Source organism: Sturnira hondurensis, unplaced genomic scaffold (assembly GCF_014824575.4).
Source record: "Sturnira hondurensis isolate 20B ecotype Veracruz unplaced genomic scaffold, ASM1482457v3 Scaffold0003681, whole genome shotgun sequence".
In the NCBI taxonomy this organism is placed as follows: Eukaryota; Metazoa; Chordata; class Mammalia; order Chiroptera; family Phyllostomidae; genus Sturnira; species Sturnira hondurensis.
The window spans coordinates 7,000,128-7,024,384 of NW_028076312.1; the positions used below are offsets into that span (position 1 = coordinate 7,000,128).

Here is a 24,257-nt window from a genome sequence, read left to right on the forward strand (position 1 = left end):
ACTATATGGTAGAACATATTTGCCAACAATACATTAGACAACGGTTTAATGTCCAAAAATATATTGTATAAAGAACTCACCTGACCAGGGATACAAACAATCCAATTAAAAATAGGAAGAGGACCTGAACAGAAACTTCTCCAAGGAGGATATAGAGAGGGCCCAGAGACATATGAAAGGATGGTCAGCAACACTAGCCATCAGAGAGGTACAAATTAAAACCACAATGAGACTTCGGCCAAGATGGAGGCATACGTAGACACACTGGGCCTCCTCACACAACCAAAGGACAATAACAAATTTAAAAACAAAAAACAACCAGAACTGACAGAAAATCAAACTACACAGAAGTCTGACAACCAAGGAGTTTAAAAAGAAACATTCATCTAGACAGGTAGGAAGGATGGAGATGGGCAGCTGGGTAGAGAGGACTCACAGCAAGGCAGCGACTGGAGAACCAGGGCGGGCAGGGCGGTAGCTGGTGGACCTGGCGAGGTGGCAACTTGAGGAATGGGTGGTCCCACATTCGCGTGCAGATAAACTGGAAGGAACAACTGGGGAGCGAGATAGACCGCACAACCCAGGGTTCCTGTGTGGGAAATAAAGCCTCAAAGCCTCTGACTGGAAACACCTGTTGGTGTTGAGGCAGTGGGAGAAACTTCCAGCCTCACAGGAGAGTTCCTTGGAGAGACGCACAGGGTCCTAGAACGTACACAAACCCACCCACCTGGGGAATCAGCACCAGACAGGCCCAATTTGATTGTGGGTAGTGGGGGAAGTGACTGAAAACCAGCAGAGAGTGAAGCAAGTGGCACTGTTCCCTCTCAGACCCCCTCCCCACATACAGCACCACAACGTAGTGACGTGGGTTGCCCCACTCTGGTGAACACCTAAGACTCCCCTTCTTACTATGTAACAGGCCAACAAGACAAAAAAAATAAGGCCCGCATGAAAGAACAGATCAAAGCTAGTAGTAGAAAAAATACTACTAAGCGATGAACAGATAGCCAACCTGTCAGATGCAGAGTTCAGAACACTGGTGATCGGGACACTCACAGAACTGGTGGGATACGGTCACAAATTAGAGGGGAAAAATGAAGTCTATGATAAGTGTGATAAAGGAAAATGTACAGGGGACCAACAATGATGAGAAGGAAATGGAAACTCAAATCAACGGTTTGGACCAGGAGAAAGAAAAAAACATCCAACCTGAACAGAATGAAGAAACAAGACTTTTTAAAAAACGCGGAGAGTCTCAGGAACCTCCAGGACAACTTTACACATTCTAACATCTGAATCATAAAGGTACCAGAAGGAGAACAGGAAGAGCAAGAAATTGATAACTTATTTGAAAAAATAATGAAAGAAAACTTCCCCAATCTGGTGAAGGAAATAGACTTCTAGGGAGTCCAGGAAGCTCAGAGAGTCTCAAAGAAGTTAGACCCAAAAAGGAACACACCAAGGCACATCATCATTAAATTACCCAAGATTAAAGACAAAGACAGAATCTTAAAAGCAGCAAGAGAAAAGGAGACAGTTACCTACAAAGGAGTTTCCATTAGACTATCAGCTGATTTCTCAAAATAAGCCCTGCAGACAAAAAGGGGCTGGAAAAAAGTATTCGAAGTCATGAAAGGCAAGGACTTACATAGAAGATGGCTCTATCCAGCAAAGCTTTCATTTAGAAAGGGAGGGTGGATAAAGTGCTTCCCAGATAAGGTCAAGTTCAAGGAGTTCATCATCACCCAGCCCTTATTAAATGAAATGTTAAAGTGATTTATATAAGAAAAAGAAGATTAAAAATATGAACAGTAAAATGACAACAAACTCACAGCTATTAGTTGTTCTAAACCTAAAAAGAAAACAAAACAAAAACAAAAACTTGACGAGGATCCTGGCTTGTGGGGTCCTTGGTGTTATGGATGAGACAAGACATTCACAAGGACTACCAAGTCCTGTGGAGGAAAAGGGACAGTGAGGCTGCTCTCTCAAGGGAAGAGCGCCCCAACCCTTGCCTTGACAGGCTTTTATTGGGTTCAATTTGCACAGGAATAAAGCTCATCAATCATAGTCAGGCAGAAATGATTAAACAATAGATAACATTCAAAGAACTCTGAGGGCTTTTTTTGAGTCAGGGTCAGATAGTTAAAGGGCCACAGAACTTTGGGGATGCAAACTTATTTCAGGCTTGGACCCTTATCATTTAAATTGAGGGTATTAGCAAAGAAGGTTTCACAGGATTTTAAGAATTTTTTTCCTTAGGCCTGACTGCCCTGGGCAACCTGCCCTTTCCAGCACAGGGCCGCACCCACCTCCAGCATTGTTTCAGGCTTAGGTTGAGCAGGGGAAGTAAGGCAGCCAAGAAATTAGGAGATTTCTTGCAGACAGAATGAGGACTCAGGCTATGTCAAAGGTGAAAGGTGAGGGTCCATCACCCCCTTTTTCTATAGCCCCCAAGTCCTTCCCTGGGGGCCCCCCATGATCATGCCTGTCTTAGGTCTTCCCTCCTCTGAGGAATCTTACTCGTCTTTGGCTAACTGATCAAGCATTGGGGGCCAGGCAGGGTGAAGTAAAAGGATCAGAGGCAGTGCCCCTGCCAGGGAGCTAAGCTTTGTCTCCTTAGTGGCTTATGGTTCCAAAGTCACTCACTCAGCCTTAGCCATGCGGGGGTGGGGGTGGGGGGCATGTTACAGCTCCTGAAACCAGGCAGGGCAGTTCCCAACACAAACTAAGCAAACAACTAGAACAGGAACAGAATCACAGAAATGGAGATCACATGGAGGCTTATCAGTGGGGGAGTGAGAGGGGGAGAAAGGGGGAAAAGGTATGGAGAATAAGTAGCATAAACGGTAGGTAGAAAATAGATGGGGGAGCCTTAAGAATAGTATAGGAAATACAGAAGCCAAAGAACTTATATGTATGGCCCATGGATATGAACTAAAGGCAGGGAATGTGGGTGGAAGGGGGTGTGCAGGTCAGAGGGGAATAAAGGGAGGAAAATGGGACAACTGTAAAAGCATAATCAATAAAATACATTTTAAAATAAAATATATGCCAGCACAGTGTAAAGTGGACTGGGAAGTAGCACAGCAGACCACCCTGGAGCGGAGTGGAGCAGCACAGTGAGGGGCCTGGCCCTGGGGCTGCCTCACAGCTGCGAGGTTTCTGCAGCCCTGCTGTATCACAGTTGAGCTGTTTAGCACTGAATGAAGTTCTCTTTTCCACCACACCCCAGATTGCAGTGTCCTGTTGGTGTTAAATTGGACTTAATAACCATCAGTTAACAACAGGATTAATTATAGGTTTTAAAGCAAGGCCTTACTTTTGGTTATTTTTAACTACACACAACATAAAATTTCCCATCTTAACAATGTTTAAATATACAGTCCAGTGGTGTTAAGAACATTTACACTGTTACGCAACCAATCTCCAGAACGTCTTCATCTTGCAAAATTGCAATTCTTTACCAACTAAACAACACTTCATCCTCCCCTCAGCCCCTGGCAGCCACCACTCTACTGTCTTTACGAATATGACCACTCCTTTGTATAAACGGAATCACACAGTATTTTGGTTTTTTGTGACTGGCTTATTTCACTTAGCGCAATGTCAAGATTCATCTCACGCTGTAGCAGGTGTCTAAGGTGGAGTATTATTGCACTGCGTTCACATACTGCATTTTGTTTCTCCACTCATCTATCAGTGGATGGCTTGCTGCCAGCTGTCTCTGACTTACTTTTTAAACAATTGATTTAAGTGAGCAGGCACCGGTGCTGGAGTCAGACCACCTGGGTCCAACCCCCTGTCCTTCACAGTCGCTGAGAAAACACACGTTAAAAGAAAGAGGGTAGAGGAAAGACAGGTACACCATGAGGCACTCAGCAAGTGAAAACACTGACATTGCTACGTTCTGCTGAGGGTCCTCAGACAACAGAAATTCACCCAAACATGTGTTTTTCAGTACGAACAAGCATATGCTAGATGCGGAAAGTGCAGGGACAGTGCCTCCTTTGAGGGCAGTGATGGCCAAAAGACGGACATCTGACCGGTAAACAACTGTAAATAATGAGGGAAGTAAGGTGAGGAGAGAGGGCCCCGCCCCGCCCTCAGGCAGGGCTCTGGAAAGGCTTTCCGGAGCTGGGTGGAGGAGGAAGAGCCAGGAGGGCACAGAGGAAGGAGAAGGCTCTGCTGAGAGGGGACAGCAGAACAAGACGTGGATGTGAGAGGGTGAAGCATAGGCTCAGAGGCCAGGATCTAACTTGATGAAAACGGAATCCCATACGCAAAGCCCCCAAAACAGAACAGAAAAGGAAAAAAATAAATAAAGGCCTAATGAAGTGTCGATCAATAGAAGGAGAGGAAAACCCACAGAGGTCAGGCGTCACTGGCTACCCATTCCTGGCCCTTGGTGCAGTTCAGCCCAGGAGTGCACATTAAAACAGTAGCAGCAGAAGCTGAAGATCATTAAAGGATTGCTGGCCCCATGTCACACCTCACTCCATTATGTGGAAGTATTTTTAAAGTCTAAACATGTCCGAAAGAAGGCCACTTCATAAAATATGAAGTGACCTACTCAAGTCTCTGCTTCTTTGAATATGAGCAATGTGTCAAGTTACTACATTATAGGTTTATATTAGTATTTACTTTCAATACCTGCTTCATTCCAAATTTTAAAAAATAGATTGAATCATCTACTTTTATGTTATCTAGTAATCATAGCTCAGGGGCTCACGGAACTGCAAGACCTACAAGGTTATTGTCTGCAAATAGAGTTTCTATTCCTCAGAAACTACACAAGGAACTAACTAGACCATGAAAATGAGGAGAGATCTGTGTCCTGCTCAGGTACGAGACCAGGAGGCCACCGGCAGTGATGCTAATGCACTGACATGTGCTAGTACAGAAGAATGTGGAAGGGATAAGAGGAGGCACCTTCAGGTCCGGGACATCCCTTTACTCACTTTTCCACTCACTCGCTCACCCACTCATTCTTTTCTTCAGGGCCTCGCAGGTGCCAGGAGCTGTTTCTAAGTGTTGGAGATGCCTGTGCAGGAATGCTCCGCAGATGGCTGCTGAAGGATGAATAACAGTGCCCTGGGTGGAGGTGGGAAGGAAGAAAGGGTTCCAGGTAGAAAGAAGAGAGTGGAGACCAGCACAGCTACCAGCAGTCCCAGCGAGCGGGGGAGGGCCAGACAGGAGAGGACTGGAAGATGGGAGACCCGAGAGGGTGTGGCCAGGAGCACGGGTTGCAAGACAGCAGCACGCTTTTCCCTTGATAGGAGAAATGGGTGAAGGATGTATGGAAACAGGAATACATCTGAGGATAGGGAGGGACCAGAAATACGCCAACAGGGTGGGATAAAACATGGTGAGCAGCAATTCACCGAGAAGAAACCATCGTGTGCAGGACACCAGGATATCCGTACTGCAAGTCTTTTATGGCCTAATGCTATTAAATATTTCAATCAAACAACCCAGCCTCTCCCTGTTTGCATTCCGTGACCACCATGCACTGGTATGGATTTTCTGCCTGCCAGAGGGAGCAACAACCCTGTCGCTCTTCCACAATTTATCATTTGTTCCTTGCGGGTCTGGGGAAGGCCCGCTGCTGAAGGGCCACACTGGGAGTCCATAAAGGACTCGGTGAAGGAGGAGCCATTCCAGGAAAACTGATTTTCCCAGGCCAACGCTGCCCAGTCAGAGACTTGGCTCCCCGATAACACCCCGCGTCTCTGCCCAGGGATCTCTGCCACAGCACTGCGACTGCCACTGGAAGCCACCTCGGGACGTCCTGCTCTGCCCTTTCCCACCTCCCCCACCCCCAACATCCCCTGTCTTACTACTCTAATAGCTTCATATTAGAGCACAAACTCCCTACTACTCTGCATGGGCCCAGGCAGACCTCCATCAGCTTTTGATTGCTTCTCTGTTTTGAAAAGTTTACTTGGGCTCTTTCCTATGGGTATCTCAAGGTTTTAATAATTACAGTCTACACTGTGTTTTGATGACATTGTTCTCTTCTACACCTCCAAGCCACTCACAAAAACATTAAACATCACAAGAACTAAGATTAGACAGACAATTCCCTACATCTCCAAGCTGGGCCTGAATTACTCAGGCCTCTGAGCCACTTGAAAAAAGAATTTGAAAAATTATTCTTTGGTTATTTTTACTTGTATTGTTAACTTTTGGCCAATGTTGTATTTATTTTTCTATTATTAGTAACTCAGACACAATCCCTTTTAAACTCCTAATACTCTATTCTTTTAGTACAAGGCAGTTCATTGACACAAAATCAAATGTTTATACGTCCGCTCTTTAATCTTACCCAGTGTAACCAAAGTAAAAACGAAAAATACAAAATCATGAACAAAACCTCTATAGAAATTTGTTAAATGAAGAGGAAGGGCATAGAGAGTTTTCTTGACATATGTATATGTGAGTACAGCTTTTATTAAGACATCCAGTTTCTGAAGAAAACTAAAAAAGGTTTGCTCTGCTGAAGACAGGAACCATATATATAACTTCCCATTTCATACTGTTGCATTTCAACATTAATGATGTCCCTAAGGTTCTTGGTTTTTTTTTTTAAGTTTAGTCTTGCCAGATGTAATAAAATCTCTTATTGCAGAGAAACACAAAATTACTGGTTACACTAAGACAACGTTCCAGAGATTTACAATCGCCCTCAGACTAAAACCAGCCATGCAATCCGTTAGGGTGCTATTCTCCAACACTTCTGGAAAGCATACCCTTAAGATGTTATAAGTCAGAAAGGAAGGTCATCCTTCAATTTCCTAAGCCGTTCTATTTAAATAATTAGTTTGTAGCATGGTCAGAATGATGGTGCCCCTCTGATTATGGGCTACATATTCGAGAAAGTTTAATATTCTGTCACTACTTCCAAAAGGACCAATTTTCCTTTTCAAGTGAACAGTTTTAAAAAAGAATCATGTAGTTCTTTTTAATTACATTATTGATTTAAGTCATTTGCCACTTTGGGAAGTGAGAAATTCTGAAGAAGTTGATGAAGTCAAATGTAGATTACAGGCTTTGCAAAATGAATCAAAGGATTCAAAGCAGCGAAGTAATTGTATTACTTCAGAAAAGTATTCGTATCTTAAAACAGTACTTTGCTGCCAAACTATTGAAAGTGAAATGAAATGAACATATTTCAAACACAGCCACAATGCTGAGTTCAAGTCAAACCACACAAATCTTCATTTCTTAAGTAGTTTAAGATTAACAGACTCACTTACCTGGAAGTATAAAAAGAGGAGGTTAAGGATGGAACTACATGATTCCTCCACGGGGTAAAATTCCCTTGGCTTCTCTCCTTGAAATGGAAAGGATTCTAAAATACAAAATAAATAAATAAAATTAAATAAAATAAAAATAGAAGGTAGCCCCTGTGAATTTCCCTGTCTTAAATGTAAGTGGTACTTCAAAATGGTAAAATTTTAAATCATTTAGTATATAAAATACAATTCATCCCAAGTATCGCTCCAAAAAAGCAGAATGCTATTTTCTCCTCCCTATTTTAACTGATAATACACAAAACGTTTGTTTAAAAAAAAACTCATAAAGGTTTTATAAATGGTGAGGCCACAAAGAAGTGTGTGTAAAAGCAAAACAGAGTCATATTTACTGGATAAAGAACCAAAACAAACGAACGGACAAAACCCAAACCTCGCAAGTAAGAAACGTGCCTGCTGCCCACGCGCTGCGTCCTCCTAACCCGCTGCTGCTCGGCTCTGGGGCCGCAGCAGCACTGAGGCCACTGGGCTGCCAGCTTGGGGCCAGGAGTTGAAATGCTGCCCCCCTCTGAAAGGACCGTGCTTGGCGCCACCACGTTTTTTTTAAATGGTTCTATGGAGTGAAATGTCAAAATAATAATAATAATAGTAATAGTAATAATAACAAATCCTCCTGGAAATTTTCCCCAGGGGAAGGAAAGGGTCCACAGGTTCCGAAGAGTCGGAAGATGGCAGGAAAGCCCGGGTCCCCCGACCTCCCGCAGCGCAGCCGCCCCACCGGTAGCGCAGCCGCTGCTGCCTCCGCGCCCGCAGCCAGGAGCTCGAGCGCCCGGCAGGGTGGGCGCACGCTGGGCCCCCGCGGGACGGCGGTCCCAACGCCGCCGGCCCGGCCCCAACACCACCGGCCCTCGGCTACGCTCGCCCTCGCTGTCTTCCCAGCCGAGCGAGGCAGGTTCGGCCTCGCGCCCCCACATCATCCTTTCCTTGAAGGAATTCTACTGGAGGACACAGATGTGTCAGGGAAGATAAAAGCAGATGGAAAGGGGATCACAAGCAAAACACTCTGGAAGCAAGAGCCAGGGAAATATCTGGAAAGGGACTAAACCCTCCTGTTAGATAATGTTAATAATGCTACCTTCAATTAATTAAGGCAGTCATCTTTCCCAAGAGTTTTCATGATTTTATCTCTTCTGGCTTTGCATTTCAAGTAACAGCAAAAAGTAAAAGGTACTATTGTTCCCATTTTACGTTTTACAAGCAAGAAAAAAAAGGTGCCCAATGGGGACACGAGGCCCCAGGAAAGCTTTAACCCGTTCATATCTACATCCAGGAGCCCCTTTCTCCAAGGGACAGCCTCCTGGTGACTAAAGCGGATCGGCCACATTTTTGTGTCTGCCTTCACCGCAGTTTGAGGTTTTCTGGGAGGCATGAACAAAGTCAGAAGAAGAATAATGAGGTGTCACTACAGAAGTCTGGAGTCCATTTGCATACACACACTGTCACCCCCACTCTCTGGCTTTCATGTGACAGTGGGCTGGGCCAGGTGGCTCTGCGGGCTCCACACAATGCCCTCTGCAGGTTGCAGCCCTGCCTCTCTTGGCTTCGATCTCACAGCACACTTCCGCCTCTGCCTGCCTAATTAATCTGTGTCTACAAGGAAGAGCAGTTGGCAGAAAGGCGGCAACGCCAGAGTGGAATGATCACTTGGACCCGAGTCTGAGTTGTTTTCCACCCTTGACAACAAGGAATCTTATTCCAGAGCCTGCAAGCCAAGAGTTGAAACAAGTTTATAATGTGGCTGTTCATCTCATATTCTCATTCTCTTAAATTTTCGTCTCTGTCTTTTAGCATGCAGGGGGCAGCTTTAGAGGCTACATCACCATCACGATCTTTATTGATATCCTCAATAAATTTTCTTTGCCATCTAAATAAAAAGGGTGAATGTTCCCACTGTTCAAAACCACTCTTGTTTTAATAATGAAACTAAGTAGACCGTCAGCTCATACCTCCATATGATCATTAATAATCTTATTTGTTCTTCTCACTCCAGCAACTTGAAGAGAAATGAGGAGCATTTTCATCTACACACATCCATCCAGCCTCTAAGAGTCTGGTCCTAGGGTTGCCAAACTGCAGGTTAAGAGCCATAGGATGGCCTGGCTTCTGCCTCTTTTTCTAATAAAGAACTTGTTAAAACCCTGATCTTTGGCTCTGAGAAGTATATTGTCTCCTTAGCAGCTACCCAAATCATGTTCGCCAAGAAGGTAGTCATCTCAAGCTGGTAATGGAAAAGCAAAGAGACAGGGGAACAGAACCATTGACAAGACTCCCCTAGGAAACACTGTGAAAGGGGGATCGGCATCATGAAGAATTACTGAAGGTGGACCACAGGTTTGCCGAGGAGAGTGGTGGGTTCAGCTGGACACACATGCCCCAGAAGGAGAAGGGAAGGAACCCCGACTACACATCTGGAATATTCCATACGCTGAGCTAGTGGCCTGACGTTTGAGTTCATTTGCCCCCCATGACAATGCTGTGGACACGTGTGTTAATATTCCCATTGTACACATAGAGGAAATGGGACTGAAAGGTGTTTGGAAGCCTTCCCAACTAGTACACAGTGAAGCCAGCGTTTTTCTCACTTCAGAACTGAAGCTCTAAGAAGAAAAAGGAAAGCAAGCCTTTAGTTTTTCTATTATGCAACCCTGCCTTATCTGCAAGTACTCGTCCTCCGGTGTGAATCTCTAACAGAGGCGGGCACTAGCTACCCTAAAATGGTAACCCGGCAGATACGCTGCCAGCTTCCAAACACGGTCTCTGAGGCCTGGAAACACAGACCCTCCTCAACCTCCTGCATCCCTCATCCTTCATAAGACATCACAGAGACAAAAGCACACTCTTGGACAAGTCTTCCTGAGTGTCAAAGAAACAAACAATAAGAATGTTCTAAAAATGAAAGTTAAATCCAAGAAAGCAATTGCAGGTACACCGAGTAGATACAGTACCTTGCTTTGTCTGACTCAGCAAATAGTTGTCAAAAACATTCCCTCAGTTTTATACTTGTATCCAGGGCTGATGTCCCCTTTCCTGTCATCTGATGCCCAGCGTGTTCTCGACAATTTGGCACAGAAAATGAGGATTGCAGAGGAGCTTCTGTGGTGGCTTCTCGAGTTCTAATTGTGGCAACAAGTGGACGAGAGAAAGCAAGAGGTGCATGAGAGTGGCTGGGAGGATGTCCACGGAGGCATCACACACATGGGGTTTGGAAAGGTCCCAGTTGGGATTCTAAAGGTCGGGAGGTCTGCCCCGCTCCACCCCCAGGAATAGAGTTTGACATACATGCATTAGTAGGACTCCATAAATAAGTTGGCTTTTCATGATGCTGAAAGAAGACTACCAAAAATCAACTATTGAAAGGAGCAGTTGAAAATGGGCACACTGAGATCAAGAATATTTTTTTAATTTTTAAAAATATTTTATTTATTTATCTCTAGAGGGGAAGGGAAGGAGAGAGGGAGAGAAATATCAATGTATGGTTGCCTTTCGTGGGTCCCCTGCCGGGAACTGGCCTGCAACCCAGGCATGTGCTCTGACTGGGAATTGAACCATAGTCCTCTGGTTTGCAGGCCCGTGTTCAATCCACCGAGCTACACCAGCCAGGGCAAGATCAAGAATATTTTAACAATCCTGGCTGGTGAAGCTCAGTGGGTTGAGCATGAGCCTGCGAACCAAAGGATCGCGGTTCGATTCCCAGTCAGGGCACATGCCTAGGTTGTAGGCCAGTTCCCAGCAGGGGACTCATGAGAGGCAACCATACTTTGATATTTCTCTCCCTCTCTCTTTCCCTTACCCTCTAAAGATAAATAAATAAAATCTTTTTAAAAATAGTATTTTAACAATCTAGGAATCTATTCTATTCAATGTATAATTAATGAAAGTTCCAGCATTTTCATTTCCAAAGAACTTCAAAAGCACTATTGGTCCAGTGGTGTGACAATACCCATCGGTGTGTCCTGTAAGTCCCAAGGCTTCTCACCCTCACAAATGTAAATCTTTCCATCTTTATTTCGCCTAAACTATATGTTAGACACACTGATTCCTGAATAACAAATGAAAAGTACCAAGAGACTACCTATGTGTCTGCCAACTAGAGCTGTCTGGTAAGATTTTGTTTGTGCATACGTGGATAATAACATACGTTTTAAAATTATGATAATGTTTTTTATTTGTAAAATCAGTGGAGTCCTCTATGCCAGCAGTCCCCAACCTTTCTGGCACAAGGGACAGGTTTCCTGGAAGGCAATTTTTCCGTGGACCAGAGTCGGGGAAGGAGGGATGGTTTCGGGATGATTCAGGCCCATGGATTCTCCTAGGAGAATCTAGGCTGATCTGACTGGAGTTCAGGCAGTAACCTGGCCATGGGGAATAGCTCTAATACAGATGAAGCTTCACTCACTGGCCCACCACTCACTTCCTGCCGAGGGACCCAGTACAGGTCCATGGCTGGGGAGGTTGGGGACCCCGGCTCTAGGCTTTGGTGCTGTTTTTCACATATAAGTCAATGGAGTCCTCTACAATATGACACTGGAAAAGAGCTCAGATGGGGTCCAGATCTGTGCAGTCAACTTCTAAAATTATCTCAAGAATATGTTTCAGAAAAGAAGGTGCCCCCGGATGCTACACATTACAAACTGCATGTTACTATATTCTTGACTACTTGCCCTCCACATTAAATAGTTTTACTGAAAATAGTAGGTTTTAAGGCACAACTGACTTTAAACATCATGCGTTTTCCCCCAAAATGTTATTTTCTGTTATTCAGTGGAATGAAAAACAGGACCACTGTGTCCTGGTCTCCTGTGCACAGACTAGATGAGAAGATATCTTCTACCTATTCCTAATCCTTCCAGTGCAGGTCACGATTATCTTCTTCACCTCAATTTTTTCCCTCTGATAAATGGGGATCAGCTCAGATACTATTAGAAGAACTACCAACACTATGAACAAAATTATCTTACTAAATCGTTTGAAGTCTCTTTTTAAATGTATGGGTTTATTATCATCTTCAAGGGTATCAAGTAATATTTTCCTTACACTCCAAATATTTATATAGCACCTCCCAAGTTAGGCAATGGGGTGCCTGTGAGTTTCTTTTTTGAACCATCTTCACATTATCAACACGGGAACCACTAACATGATGAAGAATGAAATGACTCACACGCTAAACAGAGACACAAATAATACGCAGTTGGAGCATAAAGGGAGACGGTCTAATTTGGATTGGAGAGAATCAGAGTAATAGCTAGCCTCTTGGAAAGAAATTAAATTGCTCTGTTTGCCAATCTTTCTCCTAAATCAGTTAAGATACAGACAGACGGTTGATGGACCTTCACAAGAGAGAGCTGTTTTCCAGAACACAGACTGCAATGCCAGTTGTACTCACACCCGATTGCTCATTTTATGAGACACCCTCTCCCAGTAAATTCTTCTGGGCAGGCCTGCCCCGATTAGACACTACAGCTGCCCAACACATGTTAGGTACCATCACAGATGCTAATGAGGCATGAACAGTATTTCAGAGAGATCTGCTACACTCAGTCCTGTGCAGAACAAGAGATTGGGTTTTCATCTCCTGTGGACTGGCCATGTCACCTCAAAATACATGTGTTGAATTCTAGACCTAATGTGATGATATTTAATTAGGTCATGAGGGCGTAGCCCCCATGAGTGGGATTAGTGCCCCTATAAGAAGAGGCTAGAGGGCTAGCTAGTTCTTTTTTCACCACATGAGGATACACAGATGTCAGCTGTCCACAGCCCCAAAGAGAGCCCTCAAGAGAACCTGACCCTGCTGACACGACCATGATGTTAGACTTCCAGTCTCTAGAACTGTGAGCAATAAATCTGTGCTGTTGATAAGTCACCCAGTTTACACTGTTTTGTTATAGCAGCCTGAGCTGACTAATACATCCGTTTATGCTTTACTGCAAGACTTTAGACAAGTCTATAACTTCTGAGTCTTTATTCCCAGATCTGAAAAACAAAGGACTTGGATTAAATCAGTGATTTCAGTGAAAGAGGATGATCTTTATTTATTGCCTCTCCACCCGCACTGAGAATCCCTGTGTACTAAAATAAATAAATAAATAAATAAATAAATAAATAAATAAATGTTACAGGTGGGAACAGGCTGCGTGGAGAAATTATGAAGATGCAGCACAGCATGTAGACTTAGATGTTAAGACTAGAGAAGGGGAGCTTAAAACAGTGCAGGCTCTTATAAGAATTAAAATGATGGCTTTCCTGGAAAAAAAAAAAAAGATTTTACCAGACTACTTCATAATAGGTCATTTGACAATCAAAACCATGAATTTATCCCTTAAGCAATTGTTACATCTTGCCGTGGCCTTTCTAACACACAGCTGGCTGAAAGAATCAAGCAAGCACAACTCTCTGCTCAGCGAAGTGAGCTCCCCCCCAAGGAAGACACAATGCTCAAGAAGATCAGCCCAAGAATACAAAGTCCCAGGCAACAGGGACCTTGACACGGGGCAGCACAACAAGAACGATCAGATATTCCAACACCCTACACACCAAGAGACCAGCCCCAACAGAACAGAAGGCAGAACGTGGAGAGGGCACAAGTGTGTGGTTCTTAAGTACCAGGTCTAGGGCCACTTCTGCCAGTGAGTTATTGTTTGACCTTGGTCAAGTCACCTGCAACATAAAAGTGCAGACCAAATCATCTCCAAGTTACCTTCCAGTACAGAAACCGCACTTACTTTTTATTGTTCTCCATAAAAATGTGCCACTAGAATCCTTGTAGCACCTCTAAGGTCAATATCGACACCGCCACTGCAGGCTCAGTGTTTCAATCCCCGTATCCTCAGGCCTCTCGGGCAGAGTGCGCCCAGGACAGCTGCTCGGAACACAAGTTTGAGACGCAGAATAGGGAACGTTTGTTTTCTCTGGCTTCTTTATGATTCCCTCTGGCTAAATGCTGCCCTCCTACACTGCCAAGCTTCCGTGCTTGCGGCACTGAGGCTTGATCTATAGTATTTATAGGGCTGGTGACACTGTGATAGATGAAGAAATTAAATCTTTTGCCAAACTTGAACAGGCATTTTGAATGGAAATTTTTATCTTCTTCCTTCCCAAACGCAGGAATGTCCAGAGTTGAGAGATACTATGAGGTTGGCAAAAGTCATTACAAAAATGGACTTGCCTCCCAAATGGTCTCTCATTATCTTGCAAATGTATTACTTCTGCTGCATCAATTTTTTTTTAGTTTATTTCATGTTATGCTCCAGCTGCAAGGGAATTGAGAACGTAGTGTCTACATTTTCAGAAAAAGACTGTAACATTCACAGAATAAATATTTCACCATGAAAATAAAAAACTACATGTAAATATTTACAGAATTGAATTCCTTAGGTAAATTCACTGGGTTAGGCCAATCGAAGGATGCTTTCTTTATACTGAGAGCCAATGAGAAAAGAGGCATTTTAACTTCAACATTCAAATAAATAAGTAATATTGCTTATAGACACCATTTAAAAACATGCATACAGAATGTAAATGGGTTTTATTCTCAGTGAAACTACAAATGCTGTATTTACTATGTACACTGCATAACAATGAAATGGGGCACGGGGAGGACAGAAAACACAGATATTTAATCAATAAATATTTTTAAATATTTAGAATTTATTTTCACTCCAAACCAAGGCCAGTTAAGCAAGACAGGGGTAAAGAGTGAACAAAAAAAATATCATTTGAGTACTCAGTAATAAAAAGAAATGAACTATTTATACACATATCACCATGGATGATAATTATGCTGAGTGAAAGAAGTCAGACAAATAGACAACATACTGTATGATTCTATTTACATAAAATTCTAGCAGATCACTTTTGCCTAGGAATGGGGGTGGAGGATGGGGAGGGGCCCAGGGGAGCCAGAAGGGGTAGGATGGCAAGATTACTACACAAAAACTTTCCGGGTGATACATATGTCCATTGTCTTGATTTTGGTGATGGTTTCATGTGTATGTCAAAACTAATCAAATTGTATACTGAGTTTACCGTATATTGGTTATACCTCAATAAAGCTATAAAAATTATTGAGTAGAGAGATAAAAATCGAGGAAAAAATTAAAAATAAGGAACGGTTAAAATTTGGGGGCAATTAAGTTCGCTGTTGGATGTAAAACTTGGGGGGGGCGGGGGGAGCTGCAATAGACCCGTGAAAGAGACCAGAGAAAAATTTCTGACTCTCGGAAGTCCGAGAGGTTTTACGATCCCAGCAAAGTCTTTCTGAGCACCCATCTCTCCCTTAAAAATTCCTTTTCTTATTTCCTTAAGATTTTCTACAGAAATAGTTCTAACTACCCTCAGAGTAGTTAGAACAATGGCTAGCCTCTGTTGAGGACTTACTATAAACCAGGCCCAAATCTAATTGATGACCCAATTTAATCCTCACCTAAGGAAACAAAGATGGATACTATTATGATCCTCCATTTTATAGTTGATGGTATCGAAGTTCAAAGAGGTTAAATAACTAGCTTAGCGTCATCCACCATCCCTGCAGTGGACCTGGGATATGAACCTAGGCGGAGCTCCTGAAATTAAACTTCACTTCCTCCGCTCGCTACACAACTGGGATCCCGATAGTATGCCAACGATCACGATTTGCTGACTCACGCCTCTGACGGCTTAAAAAAACTCTGTGCGTCAGCTACATTTCTAAGTCTGGGGGCTCATCTTTTGCATGGCAGCAGCAGAAAAGGCCATTAATGAAGTGATGGTGGAAGGTGGGGGACCGCGGCAAGGGGGCACAGGAACAGTAATGGCGGGAAATCGACAGACTTGCTTTTGCCTGTTCCTGCAAACTTGGGAAAGCCATTTCTCCCTGAGCCTGCCTTCTCTTTGGTAAAATTAAGGATTTGGACTAGTCAAATTCTAAGACTCTTTCCAATTCGGTGATTCTGCTAGTCCACTTTTGGGAAGTACTCCTTATATATTTTGTAACTTGGATCAAAAATTTTCCATGACACCAAACCCATTTCAGATACAAAGCTTCCTCCATCTCCAGAAACATCTGGATGCCCCCCATACCTAGCAAATTCCTTCATTACTTCCCTAAGATACTCTATCACCAAGGGCCAGGCTTCAATGAAGGCCAAGGCAGAGGTTTCTCAACCAGGGCCTGCAGGGTTCTGCCATGCACTCTGACAATCTTTTTCACTTACAAACACTAAAGAGTTCATTTGGACTTCCAGGTGGGGAAAAGAGGACGTTCAGGAGGCCTCCACCGCCCAACACTCTGTCCCATTTTCCCTGGGAAGCCCCTGACATCTGAGACCACCCAAAGTCCCTAGCATGTGGTGGCTGCAGGTGCCAGACTCTATCTATTCCGTTCCTGTCGGTTCTCCAGAGTGGCTCTTCTCTCCTTACACTAAAAACACAACATTTTTCTCTTTTTCAATGATGGGCCTCGTGACCTTTGGGGAGACATAAAAATAAAAGCAACTAAATAAGGCAATTGTAAACCATTTCAGCATCCATAAAATCTTCTCCTTTATCACAAAAGAAAATTTTAAAAAAGCAGCTCGGGGGGGAAAAAGTGTAGCCAAAGGGGACCTTAATGTCTTTAAGGACTTCTCCCTTCACCTTTGGGGGAAAAAACCCCTCAGACACCAGGAACAGTACGGTGATCACCAGAAGGAAAGGGGGCGGGGGGGGGTAGAAGAGGGTAAAGGGGGAATAAATGGTGACAGAAGGAGACATGACTTGGGTGGCGAACATGTGATACACTATACAGATGATGTAGTGCAGAATTGTACACCTAAAACCTGTATAATTTTATTAACCGACGTCACCCCAATAAATTCAATAAATAATTTTTTTTTAGTTCTAAAATAAAATTTTTTTACAGAATGACCAACTTCTCCCATGAATTTTCATCTCTGTATTTTGGAGTTTTAGCTGACTTAATTATTTCTAGGATATGCGTTTCTTAAGTGCTGTAACTATTTTCAAAATGCATTGGTGAGGCAAACTTTTAAAAATACACACAAGGAATATAACGTGTATTTTTCTGTAACTCTCCCTATATGCCTGCTCTCCATTTTTATTCTGTACTGTACACACTGTTTCCATAGACACCCCTGTCCTGTCTCAGAGCACGTGACTTTTGTTTTCACTGACTGACTTAGTCATCATTACACTGCAGTAGATCTCCCTTATCTGTGGCTTTGCTTTCCTCAGTTTGTTTCCCACGATCGACCTCGGTCTAAAAATGTTAAATGGAAAATTCCAGAAATAAACAGTCAATAAGATTTAAACTGTGTGCCATGTGAGCAGCATAATGAATTCTCGCAATGTCCTGCTCCATCCTGCCCAGGACGAACACCCGTCACCCAGCACCTGTGCACCCTGTCTCCCTTCCCAGGTAATAGCCAACTCGATGATCAGAATGACACTTGTGACATCACAGTGCTTGTGACCAAGTGACCCTTACCTTCCTACATAATGGCCGTGAAGCCATCCACGTGACTTTTATTACTGTACATTGTCATAACTGCTCTATTTTATCATTATTGTTGTTAACCTGTTATTGTGCCTAATTTATCAATCAACGTATCTCATAGGTACGTATGTAGAGGAAAGAACTGCATATATAGGGTTCTGTATTATCCATAGTTTTAGGCATCCCCTGGAGGCCCAAAGTAGCCCCTGTGGATAAGGGTGGACTACTGACTACTAAACGAAAAATTAAAGTACAGATCACCCCTTTCCCACGTAAAGCCGGAGATTTACAGAACTCATTTCCAGCCTTTGTCACTGCGCAGACACAAGTTTTATGTGGTTGTGCCCACTATGAGCACACTATTTTGTCATTTTTTTTGCTTGAATTCTCTTTATATCTACTTGGTGCATACAAGCGTCATTGTAAATGGAGCAATTTCAGCTAGTTGTTTCCACACGTTATTATGACCCAGTTGACCATTTTTTCTTTTTTAATAATTTATCAGGGTGACACTGGTTAATAAAATTATACAGGTTCAGGTGCACAGTTTTATAAGACATCATCTATACACTGCATTGTGCGTTCCCCACCCCAAGTCAAGTCTCCTTCCATCACATCTATCCGCCGCCTTCCCCTCGGGTAATCACCATTCTGTTGTCTGTATCTACAAGACTTTTTGTTGCTTGACCCCTTCACCTTTTCCACACATCCCTGCACCCCACTTCCTTCTGACAGCTGTCTGTTCTCCATCTATAAGTTCATTTCTATTTTGTTTCTTAGTTTATTTTTTTCATTAGGTCCCACATGTGAGTGAGATCACATGGTACTTGTCTCTCTCCGATTGGCTTTTTTCACTTAGAATAATGCTCTCCAGGTCCATCCATGCTGTCACAAAGCATTGTTAAACACATACATTTTGTTTTTTCCTCTTGGAGCCATTTCCTCAAGCTCTAATCTGAAAAATGGGATTAACAGCTCAAGGCCATGATCAGCTGAGTGGGTTTATTATAAATTGCCAGGCGGCTCTCCAGAATGGGTGCCACTAATCTGTGATGTCGCCAGAAAAACATGAGCCCAGCTTTCCTTCACAGTCTAACACTGGGCTTTCTGGGTTCTATTTATTTTGAGGTGATTTCAGAAAACTGAGGTAAGGTCCGTTAGTTCTTTGAATCTGTCATATGCTTGTTTAATATCCTCTTACTGCCTCTTTTGAAAAATACGTATTGATCACCTACTACATGCTGGGTGCTGTATGTACCTTGTAACTCATTTAATACCTCTGACAGCTCCATAAAGTGGAAACTACAAATTTTATTTTTATTAAGGAAACTGAGTCTCAAAATGTTAAATAATGTGCATAAGATTCCAAGGCTAGTATTTGATGTTTCAGTATTCAAGCTCACTGCCTACTTCCTGTGGATTCTCCATCACACCATCCTGCTCCATAATCACAACCTTTAAACATCTTGCTAGGTTTTATTTTCTTCTTAAACATCTTAACAGTTTTTCTTTTCTTTCTTTTTCCTGTTTTTTTTGGGGGGGTAGTTTTCCTATGTATTGAGGTATAAAATACACAAGTGATTAAAGGTACAACCCAATGAGTTTTTATATACTGTACACAATGGAAACACCACACAGATCAAGATACAGAATCTTTTATTGACTTAGGACCTTTTCTTTCTTTTTTTCCGTATTTTTAATATAGATAAACTTTGTGCTTCTCATTCTTTATAGGGCCTGGTAGAGAAGCTGTACAACAGGTCCTTAATAAACTCGGTTTAATTATTGAAGATAAAAATTAAGAGTGGCCTCAAAGATTATGCATTCCCACCTATAATGTTAAAATTCCTCCAGAGGCAGAAACTGAAACCCGGAAGGACAGTGACTTACCCAGGTGCTAACAATTTGGGGCTAATTCTGCCATCTGCTGCCTTCAGCTGCCACTCACCAGTTGCTCTCCAGTGCTTACATTAAAGACACAGCGAACGGTGACAAAGAAGGCAGCGTGCATAGCTGAGAAAGAGGGCCTAGTTAGAGGTTTTTCACTGTTGTCATTATCTTTATTTTAAATCAGTCTGGAAGTAACCAAAGGGTCAGATTGGTGGAGAAAGACTCATTAAGCTGATCTTACTGTAAACCTCTATATTTTTTAACCTAAAAGTATCACGCTTGAAAAAAAATGGGTTTTGCCTTCAGCACAGTCTACTTAAGAGAAGAGACACTTATTCCAATAATGCACCATTGCTTGTGACTTCTTTTGAATGCCTCCTTCTAAATGAACTTTTGGAGCTAATTTGAGTGAAACAAATCAGTTTCACTTATAAAAACTATGAATTTAACAACAACAGAATAAAAACTAGATGTGTGCATTTTAAATCACTGGGGGGAAAAACAAAAATAACATTCCATGTAACAAAATCACAGAGAACGTGATTTCGATTTACAGAGCCTATCAAATGGGACAAATGTGAATGGGTTAAACACCATTCACACAATGGGTTCCACAAAGACAAAGATTCTCAACACTGCAAGTCGGCCTACAACCAAATGACTCAGAAAACTAAAGTAAAAGAAAGGGTAAAATGTACCTAGAAAGCACAATTAAAAAGAAAGTTTGGATGGCAATATTTACATCAAACAAAGCAGAATCTGAGGCAAAAGAACATTTAAGACCAAGAATAAGTGAAAAATTTCAACCTCACTAAAAATTCTACTATGAAAAGACAGTTTAACTTACCAAACTGACGAATATATTTTAAATATTTTTTTATCACTGACGTATAGCCAAATAGACACAAACATACACTACTATTAAGAAGACAATAGAAAAATGGTCAACACAGTATGGAGCATATAACATAATAAACATGTATCCACTAGAAACCACGTTTTAAAGAATATTTAGTGAATGGCAATGTACAATGTACAACACGATACTAAGCAAAAGAGGCAAGATACAAGGTGTATGCAGTCAGACCTCAATTTATCTTACATAAAGTACATATGTGAGATATTTTCGTTTTAATCCTCACTTGAGGATGTATTCAGGGAGAGGAAGAGGGGAGAGACAAACATCCATCAGTTGCCTCCTGCATGCCCCCCACCCGGATTCAAACTCTCACCTTAGGTCTGTGCCCTGACCCGGGATCAAACACACCTTTTCGGTGACTGGGACAATGTTCCAACCAACCGAGCCACCCAGCTTTCAGGCCACCCAAGCTATTTCTAGTGGCTTTTCCGTACAAATGGTTTGTCCTGGCTCATGCTTCAGATTTCCCTAAATTCTCCCAAACAAGTGGCATATGGCCTCAGCAACTCCCGTACCACTCTCAGGGGTGTCCAACCTTTGGGCATCTCCAGGTCATACTGGAAGAAGAAGAGTAGTCTTAGGCCACAAATTAAATACATAAACACTAACAAAAATGTTTAACTGTTCTTTCTTTAAGATTCATTTTATTTATTTATTTTTAGAGAGAAGTAAAAGAAAGGAGAAAAAGAGGGAGAGAAACATCAATGTGTGGTTGCCTCTCACTTGCCCCCTACTAGGGGACCTGGCCCACAACCCAGGCATGCAACTGGGAATTGAACAGGAGACCCTTTGGTTCACAGCCCATGCTCAATCCACTGAGCTATACCAGCCAGAGCCTAGTGAAAATGTTTTAAGTAAATTTACGATTTCATGTTGGACTGCATTCACAGTCATCCTGGGCTGCATGCGGCCTGTGGGCTACGAGGTAGACATCCCTGTACTAAGTGGCCCCAAGACCAAAACTAGCAGCAGCTGGCCTTGGTTTACAGCTGGGTCTCACTTGGCACCTCCAAGCCCAGCCCAAGTAGCAGACATCTGCAGACCACTGTGTAGCTTATGCCAGGGGTCCCCGGACAGAATGCAGGTGGTGGCTGACCTTGGCCTGAACCTCCCAGGAGGCCCCAGAGTTTGTGCACCTAGTAGACAGCTACAGAACACGTCAAAGCACCACCACCTAACCACCTCCACAAGCAACACACTGAAGCGGTAGACTCAGTGGGCACCACAGCCCTGCTAAAGTAAGTCCTGTTCTTACTTAGTTGTGCAGGAGTGGGCCCCTGCACAACTAACCCTCCACTGTGGTCAGAGGTTGGTGGTCAGTGATCACAGCCATTCCTTACAGCGGATCAGCCTGGGTAAATCACTCCCATTGACCTGCCAACAGCAATCGATGCTCACCTACAAGTACATTTTATGTAAGATAAATTGAGGCTGTACACAGCCCACACAGTGGGCACACCTCAAGTACCCTGTTTGGGTGAAAGGGAAGTCTGTGCCACCGGACCCTACAGGACAACTACTGCATTGGGCCACTCTACCAAGTCAGGAAGTCATAGCAGCTCTACCTAATACATAGAAACAAAAACAGGGAAGCTGACAAAATGAGGAGAGAAACAAGCATGACCCAAATGAAAGAACAAAACAAAACTCCAGAAAAAGAACTAAACAAAATGGAGATAAGCAATCAACTAGATGCAGAGTTCAAAACACTGACAATAAAGATGCTCAGTGAACTTAGAGGAAGAGGAGATGAACTCAAGAGAACGTCATTCAAAAGGACATGGAAACCATCAGAAAGGATCAGTCAGAAATGCAGGATGCACTAACTGAAATGAAGAACAATTTACAGGGAATCAACAGGAGAGTGCATATAGCCAAGAATCAAATCAGCAATGTGGAATGTAAGGAAGCAAAAAAAAAAAAAACTAATCAGAACAGCAAGAAGAAAAAAGAATCCAAAAAATGAGGATAGTGTAAGGAGCCTCTGGGACATTAAGCATACCAACATCCGTATCATGGGGATGTCAGAAGAGAGACAGCAATAAATTAAAAACCTATTTGAAAAAATGATGATAGAAAGCTTCCCTAACATGGTGAAAGGAATAAACATACAAGTCCAGGAAGCACAGAGAGTCTCAAACAAGATGAACCCAAAGAGACTCACACCAAGACATATCATAATTAATGCTAAAGACAAAGAGGGAATCTTAAAAGCAGCAAGAGAAAAGCAGTTCATTACCTATAAGGGAGCTCCCTTAAGACTATGAGCTGATTTCTCAAGAGAACCTCTGCAGGCCTGAAGGGATTGGCAAGAAATATTCACAGTGATGAAAAGCAAGGACCTACAACCAAGATTATTCTACCCAGCAAAGCTATCATTTAGAATCAAAGGGCAGGAAAAGAGCTTCCCAGACAAGAAAAATTTAAAGGAGTTCATCACCACCAAACCAGTATTATATGAAATGTTAAAGGGTCTTCTTTAAGAAGATAATCAAAATGATGAGTGATAAAATGACAATAAATACCTATCTATCAATAATTGAATCTAAAAAACAAAATAAACAAAAAAGCAGAACAGAAACAGAATTATAGATACAGAGAATGTTTTGATGGTTGTGAGGGGAGTGGGGAGGATGGGCTTAAGAGGTGAAGAGATTAATACAAATTAGCAGTTACAGAACAGTCATAAGGATGTAAAGCACAGCACAGGGTAGTAGCTAAAGAATATATAGGCAGCCCTGGCTTGTGTGGCTCAGTGGATCGAACATCAACCTGGGAACCAAAGGGTCACAGTTGGATACCCAGTCAGGGTACATGTCTGGGTTGCAAGCCAGGTCCCCAGTAGTGGGTGTGCAAGAGGCAACCACACATCGATGATTCTCTCCCTCCCTCCCTTCCCTTCTCTCTAAAAATAAATAAAGTCTTTTAAAAAAAAGAATATATATGCATGACCCATGGACATGGACAATGCTGTGGGGATTGCCTGAGGGAATGAGGCATTCTGGGTAGAGAGAGACAAAACGTGAAAAACGGATCACTGTAATAGCATAAACAATAAAATGTTAAAGCAAATGAAAAAATAATAAAAAATTAGAGAAAATATACTACAATAATGCTCCGGTTAAATTAGAGGAGACTTCTAGTTACTTCTTTATGCTATTTTTTCCCATTAGGAAAAATGAGAGAACCCCAAGGTCCAAGATAAATGAAAAGATAGCATGAGGGGACTTTGTTTCTTTAAATGACTCAGGCGTCTGGATTTCCTGACACAGACGAACTCCATCCCAGGGCACTGACGAGGGAGTCAGAGAAAAGATTTTTGTACTATATGAAAATTCCAAACCTCCTATCACCTTCAGGCTCTAAAGCCCCATGATTTTTAGTGTTTTCTTCCAAAGACTGATTAATGTTTTACTGCGCTCTAGTGAATTTTTTAAATTTTATGCTCTCTAAATGAACATATGCTACTTTCTTAAGCAGAGAAAATAACCAAAAAATAAACAAAACAATAACACAGTTCAATCACCCACTTTGTTTATAAATCTATCCTGCAAAGACACAGATTTACCAATGTTAAAAAAAAAAGAATGTGCAAGTTCTTGAGAAAGAATAATTCTGAGCAAGAAGTTCCGAAATATTTTAAGCCAAGGCAGTCTCATGG

General features: G+C 42.5%; 1 protein-coding gene across 5 annotated transcripts in view; it reads right to left on the reverse strand.

Annotated features, from left to right (window-relative positions):
* The window catches only part of CSGALNACT1 (chondroitin sulfate N-acetylgalactosaminyltransferase 1), a 319,616-nt gene that overhangs the window by 162,024 nt on the left and 133,335 nt on the right, over positions 1 to 24,257 (reverse strand). For 3 of the 5 annotated variants that reach the window (XM_037042132.1, XM_037042128.1, XM_037042129.1), the window contains exon 2: positions 7,260 to 7,354. The gene's annotated coding sequence lies outside the window, so the exon portion shown is untranslated. Of the gene's footprint in view, positions 1 to 7,259; positions 7,355 to 7,689; positions 7,877 to 10,261; positions 10,402 to 24,257 lie in introns of those variants that run through there. The other 2 variants (XM_037042131.1, XM_037042130.1) reach the window with 2 other exon arrangements.